Source organism: Somniosus microcephalus, unplaced genomic scaffold, assembly GCF_052327205.1.
Source record: "Somniosus microcephalus isolate GS21.2 unplaced genomic scaffold, FLI_Smic_1.0 unresolved_chr1, whole genome shotgun sequence".
Classification (NCBI taxonomy): domain Eukaryota; kingdom Metazoa; phylum Chordata; class Chondrichthyes; order Squaliformes; family Somniosidae; genus Somniosus; species Somniosus microcephalus.
In genome coordinates, this window is record NW_028225179.1 from 3,600,168 (window position 1) to 3,613,461 (window position 13,294).

At 50.2% G+C, this 13,294-nt stretch overlaps 1 long non-coding RNA gene across 1 annotated transcript in view; it reads left to right on the plus strand.

Annotated features, from left to right (window-relative positions):
• The first annotated feature begins 731 nt into the window (after positions 1 to 731).
• Positions 732 to 13,294, plus strand: part of LOC147093198 (uncharacterized) — a 369,734-nt gene continuing 357,171 nt past the window's right edge. The window contains exons 1-2 of the long non-coding RNA XR_015074618.1: positions 732 to 2,776; positions 4,272 to 4,405. This is a non-coding gene — a long non-coding RNA (uncharacterized LOC147093198). The remainder of the gene's footprint in view (positions 2,777 to 4,271; positions 4,406 to 13,294) is intronic.

The window sequence follows — 13,294 nt, forward strand, 5'->3', positions numbered from 1 at the left end:
ATTAATATATATTGTGAATAGCTGGGGTCCAAGGACCGATCCTCCCGGTATCGCTCTATAATTCTTTAAAATAGGCTTTGCTGACTCGGCAAACCTTATTTGCTTTGCTGTTTTTCGGCTGACTAAATAAAAGTTTTTTTTTGGCTGCATGCAGGTATTTAATTGAGTTAGTTCCTGCTTGCTGTCAGTCCTGGCCCTGGTCCCGCCCCTTCCTGCACCTCATTGGCTGACACCGCTGTCAATCGACACCACGAGGGGGGAAGGGAGGGTAATTGACAGGTGACGATTGATAGAAGCGCCTTCCCGCGCTGTGATTGGTGGAGGGGAAGGCAAGTGGGCGTGTCCGGGCTCGGCACACGTGGGAGAGTCAAAGGCTGGCTGGAGCGCATGCGCAGTCCGCCTCGCACCGTTGGGAAGCTTTTCAAATTTTATTTATTTCCGAAACAAATTCAAAACACACATTAATTGCCCCAACCTCCTCCGCTCTAAAGCCTCATTTGTGTGGGGTGTCTTTTTTTTTACCTTGCGGTGGCGTGTGCCGATCCAACCAACCCCTGGGCGTTGCGTGCTGGCGTCAGCGGGTAAGCGGAGGGAGGGAGGGGGGGTGATTGACGCGAAGCGCCCGCCAATCAGTAGCGCGGAAAACGCTGGAAGGACCGGGCGGGCTGACGGTCCTCCAACCAATGGCGGCGCGGGAGGGAGGCGGGACCTCGGTGGGCTGCGTGCGCCGCTTTCCTGCTTTCATTGTCTGCAGGAGCTGTTAAAGGGAAGGGGAGGAGAAGGAGGTGGAAGAAAAACAAGCGTGTGAGTGTTTATTCCTTTGCATTACCTTTATTGCAAGGCTGTTCATCAACTGCATTCATTTAAAAATAAGTGAACCTTTTCTCTTGACTTTTATCCAGAACAAAGAGCCCTGGTGCTGTGAACATTTTGGTGGGCGGCCACTTTTAAAGGGACAAAGACCAGGATTCTTCCTCCCCTCTCTCTCTTCTGAGTATTTGTTTGTGGGTGGGGTGAGTCAAAGGGGACTGCGGCCCCTTTTCAACACAAAAAATTGCTTGGCCATTTAAAGGGGAATGGGTGCCCCCCAGGTATTTAAAGGGGCAGTGCCTCTCTCTTTCTGTATCATGTAAGAGCAGGGAGGTTCTGCTTGAACTGTACAAAAACACCAGTTAGGCCACCGGCTAGAGTGCTGCGTGCAGTTCTGCTCGCCCCATTGCAGGAAAGATGTGACTGTGCTCGAGACGGGAGATTTACGAGGATGTTGCCAGGACTACAGAATTTCAGCTGCAAGGAAAGATTGAATACATAAGAACATAAGAAATAGGAGCAGGAGTAGGCCAATCGGCCCTTCGAGCCTGCGCCGCCATTCAATAAGATCATGGCTGATCTGATCCTAACCGCCAATCCACTATCACAGAACCATCTCCTGCATCTTAACAGAATTAGACACACGAAATAGGAGCAGGATCAGGCTATACGGCCCCTGGGCCCGCTCCGCTACCCACAGGGCCATGACCGATCCGAACCTAGACTCATGTTCAAATTCCTGCCCGCTCCCCGTAACCCTTAATTCCCTTTACTTCTAGGAAACTGTCTATTTCTGTTTTAAATTTATGTAATGATGGAGCTTCTACAGCTTTTTGGGGCAGCATATTCCATGGACCTACCACCCTCTGAGTGAAGTAGTTCCTCCTCATCTCAGTTTTGAAAGAGCAGCCCCTTATTCTAAGACTATGCCCCCTAGTTCTAGTTTCACCCATCATCAGGAACATCCTCCCCGCATCCACCCGATCCAACCCCTTCACAATCTTATATGTTTCAATAAGATCGCCTCTCATTCTTCTGAACTCCAATGAGTAGAGTCCCAATCTACTAAACCTCTCCTCATATGTCCATCCCCTCATCCCCGGGATTAACCAAGTGAACCTTCTTTGTACTGACTCGAGAGCAAGTATGTCCTTTCTTAAGTATGGACACCAAAACTGTACGCAGTATTACATAGAAACATAGAAGATAATCTACATCCTAGGGTACTTAAGGAAGTGGCCCTAGAAATAGTAGATGCATTCATTGCTGGTCATCTTCCAAAATTCGATAGACTCTGGAACAGTACCCATGGATTGGAGGGTAGCTAATGTTACCCCACTGTTCAAAAAAGGTGGTAGAGAGAAAATGGGGAATTACAGACCGGTAAGCTTGACATCGCTAGTGGGGAAAATGCTAGAGTCCATTATAAAAGATGTAATAGCAGAGCACTTGGAAAACAGTGACAGGATCGGACAAAGTCAACATGGATTTACAAAGGGTAAATTGTGCTTGACTAATCCAATGTAATTTTTTGAGGATGTAACTTTTAAAATAGATAAGGGAGAACCAGTGGATGTGGTGTATTTGGACTTTCAGAAGGCTTTCGATAAGGTCCCACGTAAGAGATTAGCGTGTAAAGTTAAGGCACATGGGACTGGGGGCAAGGTATTGACTTGGATAGAGAACTGGTTGGCAGACAGGAAGCAAAGAGTTGGAATAAACGGCTCTTTTTCTGAGTGGCAAGCAGTGACTAGTGGGGTACCGCAGGGATCGGTCCTTGGACCCCAGCTATTCACAATATATATTAATGATCTGGACGAGGGAACTAGATGTAATATCTCCAAGTTTGCAGACGACACAAAGCTGGGTGGGCGTGTGTGCTGTGAGGAGGATGCCGAGAAACTCAACCACGCGCTCCGCCAAACTGAAGAAGCTCCGCTCGGGGTCCGGATCCGCGGACTCTCAGGTTTGGATTCCCCTTTATTCTCTCCCCTCCTCTGATGTCAATCGGATCTGGGGGAAAACTCACTTTCCCTCACTGATTGCGGCTCTTCACCAACACCGACTTTACAAAGAAAGCCCCGCGTGGCAGGCACGGGGGAGGATGATTGACAGGGGCCCAGGGTGTGTGCTGAGCATGCGCGGTGCGGGCCGGGTGCCTGTGGAGCAGGAGAGGGCGGGGCCATGGGGCACACGCGCAGGGTCAGCCGCAACTCAGCGCGGCGGCTGGAGCTGATGAGAGACACAAGAACATAAGACGCAGGAGTAGGTCATTTGGCCCCTCGAGCCTGCTCCGCCATTCAATAAGATCATGGCTGATCTGATCTTGGCCTCAACTCCACTTCCCTGCCCGCTCCCCAGAACCCTGGACTCCCTTATCGTTCAAAAATCTGTCTATCTCTACCTTAAACACATTCAATGACCCAGCCTCCACAGCTCTCTGGGGAAGAGAATTCCAAAGGTCAGAGGCTGGGTATTCTGTGGCAAGTGTCTCACCTCCTGACTCCCCAAAGCCTTTCCACCATTTACAAGGCATAAGTCAGGAGTGTGATGGAATACTCTCCACTTGCCTGGATGAGTGCAGCTCCAACAACACTCAAGAAGCTCGACACCATCCAGGACAAAGCAGCCCACTTGATTGGCACCCCATCCACCACCTTAAATATTCACTCGCTGCACCACCAGCGCACTGTGGCTGCAGTGTGTACCATCTACAAGATGCACTGCAACAACTCGCCAATACTTCTTCAGCAGCACTTCCCAAACCCGCGACCTCTACCACTTAGAAGGACAAGGGCAGCAGGTGCATGGGAACACCACCAGCTGCAAGTTCCCCTCCAAGTCACACACCATCCTGACTTGGAAATATATCGCCGATCCTTCATCGTCACTGGATCAAAATCCTGGAACTTCTTCCCTAACAGCACTGTGGGAGTACCTTCACCACAGCATATCAATTTAATCTCATCTTCTAACGCTTTCTAAAATTATGCTAGTTGCCCATTGTCTCAGCCAGCGGAGACAATGGCGGTGGTTGTTACCCAGAATGCTCAGCGAGGAAGAATAGGCCCTATCAATGCTGCAGGGGCCTGGTGCGCAGGCGTGGGGTGGGGGAGGGGCGGGTCCCGCGCATGCGCAGTCTGTGCCGCCAGTCGGGTGATGAAGGCGGAGAGAAGACTCCGGAGCGGGGGGGCGCAGGGGAGCAATGGAACTGGCGGGGAGGCTTTATAAACACCCGGTGTAGGCCTCAAGCCCCCGAATAAGAACCTACGGGTCCCGCGTTTGCCCCAAGCGGGTCAGCGGCGGCGGGGCTTTCTCCCGGTGACAGGCCCGGCCTAATGGCCGCCATCTTGAGAGGCTGAGTGTGCAGCGGCCCCCTTGGGCCAGGGAGCAGAAGGAGAGAATGTTGTCAATTTCTGTCCTGGACTCTCAGTGATGGCTTTTGTAAACTCCTTTCACAGGCTGTGAGAAGGGCAGGATTGACAGACGGGGAAACTCAAACCAAACTTCACATCAAGATCTCAGAGAGTCACTCCATTCATCAGGACCTGAAATTCATCGGCCTTTTGAGTGTGGAAGGAGAAATGTTTGGGAGGTAAGTAGCACGGAGTCCAGTTCTACGGAGTACGGCTTCTACAGAGTACGTAACTCGGGAATTGGGTGAGTGAGGGAATTCGATGAGGTGGGGGTAAGAGGTGCTGCTTGATATGTAAAAAATATAAACAACTGGGGTTAAATTAGGACTGTGGGCTAAGTTACAGTAAAGACCTAAAGCATATAACTAAATTGAATAAATTAAACAAAGGTTATTACCTAGATTAAAAACTATTAATAGAGAATTGGGTATTTCAAAACTTGAAAACCTAATTAGTTAAATAAAATACAATAGAGATGGCCGGGCAGGTGATGTGTTGCAGCTGTAGCATGTGGGAGCTGGTGGACCCCAGTGTGATCCACAGCAACCACACAGAGTCATAGAGGCACAGAAGGAGGCCATTCGGCCCATCGAGTCCGTGCCAGCTCTCCTGTAGAGCAATCCAGTCAGTCCCATTACCCCGCTCTATCCCCGTAGCCCTGCAAGTTTATTTCCCTCAAGTGCCTATCCAGTCTCCCCTTGAAAACATTGAGTGTCTCCGCTTCCACCACTTCCGTCGGCAGCGAGCTCCAGGTCCTCACCACTCGCTGTGTAAAAAAGTTTTTCCTCACATCCCCCCTGTATCTCTTGCCCAAAACCTTAAATCTATGTCCCCTAGTCCTTGTACCATCAACTAGTGGGAACAGCCTTTCCCCGTCTAGCCTATCCAAACCCGTCATAATCTTGTACACCTCTTATCAAATCACCCCGCAACCTCCTTTGCCCTAATGAAAACAAATCCAGCTTCTCCAACCTGGCCTTGTAGCTAAGATTCCCCATTCCCAGAACCATTCTGGTAAATCTCCTCTGCACCCTCTCAAGGGCCTTCACATCCTTCCTAAAGCATGGCGACCAGAAGTGTCTGCAGCTGGAGGAACTTTGGCTCAGAGTTGATGAGCTGGAGTCCGAGCTTCGGACACTGCGATACATCAGGGAGGGAGAAAGTTACCTGGACACTTTGTTCCAGGAGGCAGTCACACCCCTTAGGTTAAATCCTTCAGATTTGGTCCGTGGTCAGGGCCAGGAGGGTGTGACTATGAGTGAGGCAGGTATGGGGATCCAGAAGGTAGCATTGGAGGAGCCTCTGCCCTTGCACTTGTCCAACAGGTACGAGGTTCTTGCAGCCTGTGTGGACGAGAGCAGGGACTGCAGGGAGGAGGAGCAAACTGACCACAGCACCGTGGTACAGGGGGCCATTCAAGTTGGGGGAGTAAAAAGGAATGTAGTAGTAGTAGGGGACAGTATAGTTAGGATGATAGATACTGTTCTCTGTAGCCGAGAGCTATGTTGCCTGCCCAGTGCCAGGGTTAAGGACATCTCCTCTGGGCTGGAGAGGAACTTGGAGTGGGAGGGAAAGGATCCAGTTGTCGTGGTCCACACAGGTACCAAGGACATAGGTAGGACTAATAAGGAGGTTCTACTGAGGGAGTATGAGCAGCTAGGGGCTAAATTAAAAAGCAGAACCACAAAGGTAATAATTTCTGGATTACTACCTGAGCCACGAGCAAATTGGCATTGGGTCAATAAGGTCAGGGAGTTGAATGTGTGGCTCAGGGATTGGTGTGGGAGAAATGGGCTTCAATTCATGGGGTACTGGCACCAGTACTGGGGAAAGAGGGAGCTGTTCCGTTGGGACGGGCTTCACTTGAAGTGTGCGGGGACCAGTGTCCTGGCGAATCGAATAACTAGGGCTGTAGATAGGGCTTTAAACTAAATAGTGGGGGGGGGGGGGGAGGGTTCAGGTGAGGGGAAACCTAGAAAGTTAAAGAGAAAGGACAAGGCAATAGTTGATATACCTATCAATTCGTCCAATAAAAAGCGACGAGTTAGGAACGTAACTAAAGGTTTTTATTAACTAAATAACAGAGCCCACCCTCGTGGGTGATCGGGTCCAACAAGGAGGAATACCAGCCAGTCGACTACCTTTATACCTGGGCAGGTAGGTGGAGCCATGGGCGGAGTCGGAGGTGGTCAGCCCAGGTATAACAGCGCGACAAGAGGCGACCTCGTATCGTGATACAACAGTGATAACGGTGATAACAATACAACAGTGATAACTATAGTGTAACGACAAAAGTGGTTTACCACATTCACCCCTTGTTTAGATTTGAGTCCGGCGGGGTGAAGTGTACTACCAGTTCTGGTATGTCAGTCTGTCCGGAGGCCTCGTAAGCCTCTCCGATCGTCGCAGCGGCGGTGCTGCATTATCCGGTGTTACTGCTGGTGTCTGCGTGGTCGGCGAAGGCTCGTGGGGTTCCGGCATGCCGTCTACCTGGGCTGGAATTGGGGGGGTGGTGGGGGGGGGTAAAGGTGGTGTCTCCGGAGTGCCCGAGGGTGCGAGGTCTCGTAAGGAGACAGTGTCCTCCCGCCCGTCTGGGTAAGCCACGTAGGCGTACTGGGGGTTGGCGTGCAGGAGGTTCACCCTCTCGACCAGGGGGTCTGTTTTATGGGCCCTCCCGTGCTTTCGCAGCAAGACGGGCCCCGGAGAGGTCAGCCAGGTTGGTAGAGTGGTTCCCGTAGTCGACTTCCTGGGGAAAACAAACATTCGTTCATGGGGGGTGGCGTTAACGGCAGTGCAAAGTAGTGACCGGATGGAGTGCAGCGCTGTCGGGAGGACTTCCTGCCAGCGGGAGGTTGGGAGGCCCTTAGACTTTAAGGCTAAGAGGACGGCCTTCCATACCGTTGCGTTCTCTCTTTCCACCTGGCCGTTCCCTCGGGGGTTGTAGCTGGTGGTCCTACTTGCTGCAATACCTGTCGCTAGTAGGAACTGACGGAGTTCCTCGCTCATGAAAGAGGAGCCCCGGTCACTATGTATATAGTTTGGGAACCCGAACAAGGCGAAGAGGTCGTTCAGGCATTTAATGACCGTGGTACTGGTCATGTCTGGGCAGGGGAAGGCAAAGGGGAAACAGGAGTACTCATCAACAATGTTGAGGAAGTACACATTACGGTCAGAGGACGGGAGGGGCCCCTTAAAGTCGATGCTCAGGCGCTCGAAGGGGCGGGTGGCCTTGATCAGGCTTGCTCTGTCCGGCCTAAAGAAGTGCGGTTTGCACTCGGCACAGGTCTGGCAGTTCCTGGTCATGGTCCTGACCTCCTCGATGGAGTAGGGCAGGTTGCGGGCCTTAATGAAGTGGTAAAGTCTGGTGACCCCGGGGTGGCAGAGGTCGTTGTGGAGGGTCTGAAGTCTATCACTTTGCGCGCTGGCGCATGTAATTCGTGACAGAGCATCGGGGGGTTCGTTCAGCTTACCTGGCCGGTACAAGATATCATAATCGTAGGTGGAGAGCTCGATTCTCCACCTCAAGATCTTGTCATTCTTGATTTTGCCCCTCAGCTTGTTATTAAACATAAAAGCGACCGAACGTTGGTCGGTAAGGAGGGTAAATCGTTTGCCTGCCAGGTAGTGCCTCCAGCGTCGTACCGCCTCCACAATCGCCTGGGCCTCCTTCTCGACCGACGAGTGTCGGATCTCAGGGCCCTGTAGGGTCCTTGAGAAGAAGGCCACCGGTCTCCCCTCCTGGTTAAGGGTGGCGGCTAGGGCGAAGTCGGATGCATCGCTCTCGACTTGGAAGGGGATGGACTCATCCACTGCGTGCATAGTGGCCTTGGCAATGTCTCCCTTAATGAGGGAGAAGGCTGCGCACGCTTCCTCCGTAAGGGGGAAGGATGTGGACTTCATGAGGGGTCTGGCTTTGTCCGCATCATTGGACACCCATTGGGCATAGTAGGCGAAGAGCCCCAGGGTTCTCTTAAGTGCCTTAGGGCAGTGGGGGAGGGGTAGCTCCATGAGGGGGCGCATTCTTTCGGGGTCGGGGCCGATGAGTCCGTTCTCTACTACACAGCCAAGGATGGCAAGGCGCGAGGTGTTAAACACACATTTCTCCTTATTGTAGGTGAGGTTCAGCCGTTGGGCTGTACGGAGGAATTTCTCCAGGTTCACGTCGTGGTCCTGCCGGTCGCGGCCGCAGATGGTGACGTTATCTAGGTAGGGGAATGTGGCCTGCAGTCCGTTCTGGTCAACCATCCGGTCCATCTCCCTTTGGAAGACCGAGACCCCGTTGGTGACACCGAAGGGGACCCTAAGGAAGTGGTATAGGCGCCCATTCGCCTCGAAGGCGGTGTACTGGCGGTCCTCGGGGTGGATAGGGAGTTGGTGGTAGGCCGACTTAAGGTCGATGGTCGAGAATACGCGGTATTGTGCAATCTGATTGACCATGTCAGATATGCGGGGAAGGGGGTATGCGTCCAGCTGGGTGTATCTGTTTATGGTCTGGCTGTAGTCGATGACCAGGCGATTTTTATCGCCGGTCTTAACGACCACGACCTGGGCACGCCAGGGGCTGTTGCTCCCCTCGATGATGCCCTCCTTCAGGAGACGCTGCACCTCAGAGCTAATGAAAGCTCTGTCCCCAGCGCTGTACCGCCTGCTCTTGGTAGCGACGGGTTTGCAGTCGGGGGTGAGGTTAGCGAACAGGGAAGGTGGCGGCACCTTGAGGGTGGATAGGCTGCAGGTGTTACGCGGTGGGCGGTTTAACCTTCGCTGGTTGTCGACTGTGAGCGGGGGGAGGGGTCCACCGTATGCTAGGGTTACACTTTGGAGGTGGGATTGGAAGTCCAGCCCTAGTAGGACGGCAGCGCAGAGCTGGGGGAGGACGAGGAGTTTAAAGTTTTTATACTCTGTACCCTTAACCGACAAGGTCACAGCACAGTAGCCGCTAATGTCCGTGGCGTGGGACCTCGATGCCATCGAGATTCGGTTGCGCGTTGGCAGGACAGGGAGGGAGTAGTGGCTCACCGTGTCTGGGTGGATGAAGCTCTCCGTGCTTCCGCTGTCGAACAGGCAGGTCGTGGCGTGGCCGTTTACTTTGATGTCCATCATCGCTCTGTTATTTAGTTAATAAAATTGATATACCTATCAATTCGTCCAATAAAAAGCGACGAGTTAGGAACGTAACTAAAGGTTTTTATTAACTAAATAACAGAGCCCACCCTCGTGGGTGATCGGGTCCAACAAGGAGGAATACCAGCCAGTCGACTACCTTTATACCTGGGCAGGTAGGTGGAGCCATGGGCGGAGTCGGAGGTGGTCAGCCCAGGTATAACAGCGCGACAAGAGGCGACCTCGTATCGTGATACAACAGTGATAACGGTGATAACAATACAACAGTGATAACTATAGTGTAACGACAAAAGTGGTTTACCACAATAGTGCAGGGTAGCGATAGGGGTAATGATAACCAGAGTGTGACAGGAAGGGACAGAGCGTACAAGCATAAGAGTGTACCAGCAAATAAGGCCAGAGTAGGGAAAAATGGTAAAAAGACAAAATTAAAGGCTCTTTATCTGAATGCACGCAGCATTCATAACAAGATAGATGAGTTGATGGCACAAATAGAAATAAATGGTTATGATCTGATCGCCATTACAAAGACGTGGTTACAGGGTGACCAAGGCTGGGAACTGAATATTCAGGAGTATTTGACATTTTGGAAGGATAGGCAGGAAGTAAAAGGAGGTGGGGTAGCTCTGTTAATAAAGGATGAGATCAGTACAGTGGTGAGAAATGATCTTGGCTCGGAAGATCAAGATGTAGAATCAGCTTGGGTGGAGATAAGAAATAATAAGGGAAAGAAGTCACTGGTGGGAGTGGTCTGTAGACCCCCTAGCAGTAGCTGCACTGTGGGACAGAGTATAAATCAAGAAATAATGGGGGCTTGTAAGAAAGGTCCTGCAATAATCGTGGGCGATTTTAATCTTCATATAGATTGGACAAATCAAATTGTCAAAGGTAGCCTTGAGGACGAGTTCATAGAGTGTATTCAGGACAGATTCTTGGAACAATATGTTGTGGAACCCACCAGGGAACAGGCTATTTTAGATCTGGTGATGTGTAATGAGACAGGATTAATTAATGATCTCATAGTAAAGGATCCTCTCGGGAACCTGCTCATAACATGATAGAATTTCACATTCATTCAGTTTGAGGGTGAGAAACTTGGGTCTGAAACTAGTGTCTTAAACTTAAATAAAGGCAATTACAAGGGTATGAAGACAGAGTTGGCGAAAGTGGACTGGGAAAATAGATTTAAAGGTAAGACGGTCGATAAGCAGTGGCAGACATTTAAGGAGATATTTCATAACTCTCAACAGAGATATATTCCAGCGAGAAAGACTCTGAGAAGGATGAACTAAGGAAGTTAAGGAGGGTATCAAATTGAAAGAAAAGGCGTACAATGTTGTGAAGATTAGTGGTAGGGCAGAAGATTGGGAGATTTTTAGAAACTTGCAAAGGATGACTAAAAAAATAATAGAGAGAGAATAATAGAGGGAGAAAATTGATTGAGAGTAAACTAGCAAGAAACATTAAAACAGGCAGTAAGAGCTTCTACAAGTATATAAAAAGGAAGAGAGTAGCTAAAGTAAACGTTGGTCCCTTAGAGCATGAGACTGGGGAATTAATAATGGGAAACAAGGAAATGGCAGAGACTTTGAACAAATATTTTGTATCTGTCTTCATGGGAGAAGAAACTAAAAGCATCCCAATAATAGCGGAAAATCAAGGGGCAAAAGGGAGGGAGGAACTTAAAACAGTCACTATCACTGGAGAAAAAGTACTAGGCAAACTAATGGGACTACAGGCTGACAAGTCCCCTGGACCTGATGGCCTGCATCCTGGGGTCTTAAAAGAAGTGGCTGCAGAGATAGTGGATACATTGGTTGCAATCTTCCAAAATTCCCTAGACACTGGAAAGGTTCCAGCAGATTGGAAAACTGCAAATGTAATGCCCATATTCAAGAAAGGAGGGAGACAGATAGCAGGAAACTATAGGCCAGTTAGCCTAACATCTGTCATTGGGAAGATGCTGGAATCCATTATTCAGGAAGTAGTAGCAGGACATTTAGAATATCATAATACAATCAAGCAGAGTCAACATGGTTTTATGAAAGGGAAATCGTGTTTGACAAATTTATTAGAGTTCTTTGAGGATGTAACGAGCAGGGTGGATAAAGGGGAACCAGTAGATGTCGTGCAGTCCGTTCTATTTCCCTCACTTCTGCTCTCACCTCTTCCCCTCCCTCCCAGAACCTCGACAGGGTTCCCCTTGTGCTCACCTTTCACCCCACCAGCCTCCACATTCAACGGATCATCCTCCGCCATTTCCACCACCTCCAGCGTGATCCCACCACCAAACACATCTTCCCCTCGCCTCCCCTTTCAGCATTCCAAAGGGACTGCTCCCTCCGCGACACCCTGAACAACTCCTCTATCAGCCCCAACACCCCTTCCCCTTCGCCCGGCGCCTTCACGTGCAAGCGCAGGAGATGCAACACCTGCCCTTTCACCACCTCCCTTCCCACTGTCCAGGGCCCCAAACACTCCTTCCAGGTGAAACAGCGATTTACTTGTACTTCTTGCAATTTAGTAAACTGTATTCACTGCTCACGATGCAGTCTCATAGAGTCATAACGGCACAGAAGGAGGCCATTCGGCCCATCGAGTCCGTGCCGGCTCTCTGTAGAGCAATCCAGTCAGTCCCATTCCCCGCTCTATCCCTGTAGCCCTGCAAGTTTATTTCCCTCAGGTGCCTATCCAGTCTCCCCTTGAAAACATTGAGTGTCTCCGTTTCCACCACTTCCGTCGGCAGCGAGCTCCAGGTCCTCACCACTCGCTGCGTAAAAAAGTTTTTCCTCGCATCCCCCCTGTATCTCTTGCTCAAAACCTTAAATCTGTGTCCCCTAGTCCTTGTACCATCAACTAGTGGGAACAGCCTTTCCCCGTCCAGCCTATCCAAACCCGCCATAATCTTGTACACCTCTGTCAAATCACCCCTCAACCTCCTTTGCTGTAATAAAAACAAATCCAGCTTCTCCAACCTGTTCTTGTAGCTAAGATCCCCCATCCCTGGAACCATTCTGGTAAATCTCCTCTGCACCCTCTCAAGGGCCTTCACATCCTTCCTAAAGTGTGGTGACCAGAACTGGACGCAATACTCCAGTTGTGGCCTAACCAGTGCTTTATAAAGGTTCAGCATAACTTCTCTACTTTTGTACTCAATACCTCTATTTATGAAGCCCAAGATCCCATATGCTTTGTTAACCACTCTCTCAATATGTCCCACCACCTTCAGGGACCTATGCACATTAACTCCCAGGTCCCTCTGTCCCTGCAGACTCTTTAAAACTGTGCCATTAAGTGTATATTGCCTCTCCTTGTTCCTTCTGCTAAAATGCATCAGCTCACACTTCACTGCATTAAATTCCATCTGCCACTTGTCTGCCCATTCTGCTCGCCTTTCTATGTCCTGTTGGTCGATTGGTATCATCCTCACTGTTTGCCACACCCCCAAGTTTGGTGTCATCGGCAAATTTAGAAATTCTACTCTGTATTCCAATATCCAGGTCATTTTTATATATATACCAAAAAAAGCATTGGCCCCAGCACTGACCCTTGGGGAACACCACTGTCTACAATCCTCCAGTTTGAAAAACAGCCATTTACCACAACTCGCTGTTTTCTGTCCTTAAGCCAATTCCTTATCCAAGCTGCCACTGACCCACCTATTCCATGAGCCTCAATTTTGTTAACCAGCCTTCGATGTGGTACTTTGTCAAACGCCTTCCAAAAATCCATGTGGACAACATCCATTGCATTCCCTTCATCAATCCTCCCTGTTACTTCATCAAAAAATTCAATTAGATTAGTCTGTCACTTTAATTCTCCTCGACATTGGGGAGACCAAACGCAGATTGGGTGACCGCTTTGTGGAACACCTCCATTCAGTCTGTAAGGGTGACCCCGAGCTTCCGGTCGCCTGTCAGTTTAATTCACCGCTCCACTCCCACTCT